General features: G+C 36.6%; 1 protein-coding gene across 2 annotated transcripts in view; it reads left to right on the top strand.

Moving 5' to 3' along the window:
• LOC137170631 (uncharacterized) overlaps nucleotides 1-1,116 on the top strand; it is a 6,940-nt gene extending 5,824 nt beyond the window's left edge. For both annotated transcript variants that reach the window (XM_067574139.1, XM_067574140.1), the window contains one exon: nucleotides 1-1,116. This exon is cut by the window's left edge and continues 1,690 nt beyond it. The gene's annotated coding sequence lies outside the window, so the exon portion shown is untranslated.
• Nucleotides 1,117-4,284: the final 3,168 nt, after the last annotated feature.

Below are 4,284 nucleotides of genomic sequence, written 5' to 3'. Positions count from 1 at the left end.
TGCAGTGATGTAGATGAACAACATCAGACAGCTGTGTAGACAACAAGCTCTACACTGTTCATATAAATGTTTAAACATCACAAACATTATTTCATTATAATCATTTTAATTACAATGTTGATGTAAAAACTACATCAGAAAATAACTGAATCATCTTTTAAATGTGAAATGTGTGATTGTGAGAAACAGCGAGCTCTGTTGCTCTTTGTTCTTGTAGTTTAATGTTTAATTATCGACGTCACTTCACTGTTCAGATTACAGGAGAATCATTTGTTGATCCACATCAGTCAAAGCAGAGCCAGAATCTGTCTCACAGTAACAGCAGCTGTTGCTTTTCTTCTTATCAATACTCTTTTTTACATCACTTCCTGTCATAGTTCAGCCTCTTTTCTGCTCTCAGCTTCAGTCATCAGATCAAAACACAACATCAGTGTGTTCAGCTGCACTTCAGCAACCAAGAAACAAGAAGAAGAGAGCTGCTTTCAGTAGTTGGAGTAGGGGATCAGAGAAACCTGATTCAGATTTCTCTGCCATGTATGTGAGAAAGCAGGTTTCTAATCAGCTTTAAAACAAGTTCACATGTGCAGGACAAAAGACTACAGATGAGGAAAGTAACAGCAGAGTGGCTGATAAAAGTAGAGATAATTAGACGGAGCGATGCCTCCTCGTGTTTGAAACCATTCATCCAAAGTCTGATTGAAACTCAAACTAACACAAATTCTCCTGTAGCATCTAAAGAAGTCAGTTCATTTAAACTTTATTAAACATTTGAATGCGTTTGTTCAGACGATGTTACAGAACGTAGAAATATTCTGCTGTGTTGGACGTGAATCCAACTTTCTGATGTTTGTGTTTTTGAGTGGAGTCATGAAATCTCATTTGCTTCTGTTTGATGAGATTTTCTTCACGTGTATTTGAATCATACAGCTTGTAATGATTAGTTTAATATTTCACATGACATAGGCCATGTGGGAAAACTTGTATTCATTCATGTTCTTTATTTTCTAACAAGTTATTTTTGAGTGATTGCAGTATATTGTGTTATTCTACATTAAATCATATCCTGCTTGATGCATTTTTCTGTGAATCATGAATAAAATGTGATCTTGATGAAACCAGTTTGCTCAGAGTGTCTTCACTGGATCGTCAGCTGCTTTCTGAGTCTGTTGAAGCTTCTGCTGAACTTTGTTCATTAAATGTCTGTTTTACTTTATTCTGAGCAGCAAGTCTGATAGAGACTCAAAGAAAACACAGCTCACATCATCATAATGAACATATCCTGAAGAATATTAGATCAACTCTGGATAATGATGTTTTCTGTAGTGACCACTAGATGGAGCCACAACTGATGTGGACTGAAGGAAACCTGAGCAGACTGAACTACAACAAGTCTGTCATAACACATTCAAATCTATTTAATCTGCTCCATGTTTACTTAACACAGTATTTAAGTATAACTGAAACACCACTAATAACATATTTTAATTCAAGTCTTCACTCACCTTTAGTTTCCTCCATCAGAGAAATCTACAAACTTTCCTTGAAGCTGTTTGTGTCTCATGTTAAAGTTCAGGACAGTGCAGAAACTACAGGGCTGAAGCTTATATTTCATTTGATTAAAAAGCAACATCCTCCCCAACTTTATTAATATTTCTGTTAGAGTCTTCCCTAAATATGTTAAATAATATATATCTGTATATAATCTGTCTTTGTTCATTAAATGTTTGTTTCTCTTTATTCTGTCAGAGACTCAGTGGAGAAACAGACACCAACATCATATCTCATATTAAATAAAAGTATCATGAGGAATATCTGATAAACTGTTATATGACTGTTATTGATTTCTATATTGATCACTAGATGGAGCCAGCACCACGTTAATGATTAGAAACCTGAAGTTCATTTAATAAAGTGAATCATCAGAGATGTAACAGAGAACTCAGTCTCATATTCAAACCAGGATAAAACACTTATTGTTAAAATATTCTACTGTTTTACATCCTGGTGAGATTTAATTTGAAGCCTTTGAGGCCACAGATGCATCGTTTATCATTTATATATTTACACCATGAATGAATGTGTGACGTCAGTCTGTGTGTTTCTGACTGAAGAAGGTGAAGGAGGGGAGTGTTGATGTTCTGAAGTGCATCTGTAGGAGGTTAACTGAGCTTTAACAGACATGTTGATATTGACTCTATAATAAGAGAAGATCAGACTACATTAAGAGTGTTTCAGCTGCATCATGCTGAGTTCCTGCATGATGACACACAGAAGCTCCAGCAGCACTTCTGCTGGGAACTCTGGTCTGTCCCACTGATCACTCAGCTCTGTCAGCGTCTGATTGGTCAAACAGGGAGACGGGCAGAGACTCTGGGAGTTTGACCTGTCCTCTACCTGATGTTGTGTGAATGTTCAGGGCTCAAGACTGTTAATGTGCTGGAACAGATCTAATGTATTTTACTGGTCACAAACACAACAAGAACTTTATATACATGACTTTATTGAGCAGTATTTCTTTCAACTTCACAACAATCCCATGAAAGCAGAAGCTTCAACGCTGAACATGACATACATAAAGACATTTCAACAAAGAAAATCAATCCTAAATTACAAAAGACCATTAGATGAATAAGTGTAGTTTCTCTCTGGTGTTTATATGTCGTCTTGTTCAGATTCAGCTGCAGCAGGTTAAAGGTTCTGCAGTGAAGCTGAAAAGAATTGAACGTTTTCTGGTTGACTTTTTAAAAATATAAAAATAAATTAAAACTGAATGGCACATTTTCTCCCCTACTGGCCCCAGTGGATGTAAAAACAGTGACTGACTGAACTCTTGTGTGTTTTTTTAACATTATTGTGAAAGAAATAAAAGATAAAACCTTCTGAACCAACAGTTTCTGTGAAATATTAAACTATTACCAGCATCTCTGGGTGAGGCTGTGTGGTGTCATCTGAGGAGCACAGATTGATCAATTAGTGCCTAATATCAATATTTTGAAATGTGATTAATTCTTTTAGTAATTTTTTTAAGCAGAAATGCCAAAAAATTATCTACTTCTAGCTTTTCAAATGTGAGAATTTGCTGCTTTTCCTCACTGTTTAGTGTTTTAGACTCTGAGCTTGATCAAACAAGAGATCTGAAGACTTCACCTTAGACTCTGTAGTTTGATGGACATTTGTAAAATTTTCTAATTTTATCAACATTAACGAGCAACATGCAGTTGCAGAAAACAAAGAGTTCTTTCTGCAGTTATAAAAACAGAAATCACCATTTCTCTGTTTGTCTTCTTTCCACAGAGAGGAAATGTGATGCGTCAGGTCTGCAGACTGAGCTGGATGAAAAAGGGTTTGGGGTTCTGGGAAACTGGAGGGCGACAGCTTAGATCTGGTTCACAGTGATGTCAGAGATCCTCATTCAAGAAACACAAGAGAAAACAACAGACACAAGTGTTTTAGACACTAAGGAAGCAGATGGTAACAGTGTCTTAAGATACAAATCACTTGTGTGTTTATGAGTTTTCAAATATTATCCAAACAAAACTTGCAGTTCAAAGATGGCGTCTTGACCTCTGGGAAGCTGCAATGGTGATTTTTTCCTAATCTTGTGACATTGCATAGACTAAAAACAATCCATAAACTAAAAGTAATCTATCTATTCACTTCATTGGTGCCATATTTTGCTTTAAAAACAGCAGATTTTGCTGAATCAACAACATGACATTTAACAGGCTTCATTAGCAGAAGTCCTTAAAAATAAACCCCGTACAGATGTTCAGTAGTACGGGCCGATGTTCTCATACCCGGCGTAGCTCGGCCAGTCAGGGAAGATCCTGTGGACAAAGCTCGAGGACTTCTCATCCATGCTGGCTTAAACATTGAGCATGATGTTGCTGCTGTGTGAAACAGTTGAGAGCTCCAGAACAGTAAATTGACCCTCTGTCAGCTACTGCAGTATATCTACCAGTTTTTGTAGTACACAATGTATTTAGAGTTAGTATACAACAAATCTCTGTTCTTTCCTCTAGAGTCATCAGATAAATCTGAGGGGAACCATTAGACTAAACTAGCCAACCAGACTTTGGACTAGTAGTTCAGACTAGATGCCATAAGTCCTATAGTGCCAAATGATTATGCAGTTATCTGCAGTTTTAACAGATACAGATGGTCACATGTTTGAAAGTAAAATGGTAGGAGATCTCAGTTTTAGATCAAATTAAAACTTAAATACAAAGACATGACTTTTAGAAGTCTTTCTAAACAAGCCCCTGCTGCTCATTCAGGTGCAGG

The sequence above is a fragment of the Thunnus thynnus genome, chromosome 19 (genome assembly GCF_963924715.1).
Source record: "Thunnus thynnus chromosome 19, fThuThy2.1, whole genome shotgun sequence".
NCBI classification, from domain to species: Eukaryota; Metazoa; Chordata; class Actinopteri; order Scombriformes; family Scombridae; genus Thunnus; species Thunnus thynnus.
Note: the sequence above shows the minus strand (reverse complement) of the source record. Positions and strands in the feature narration are given on the sequence as shown.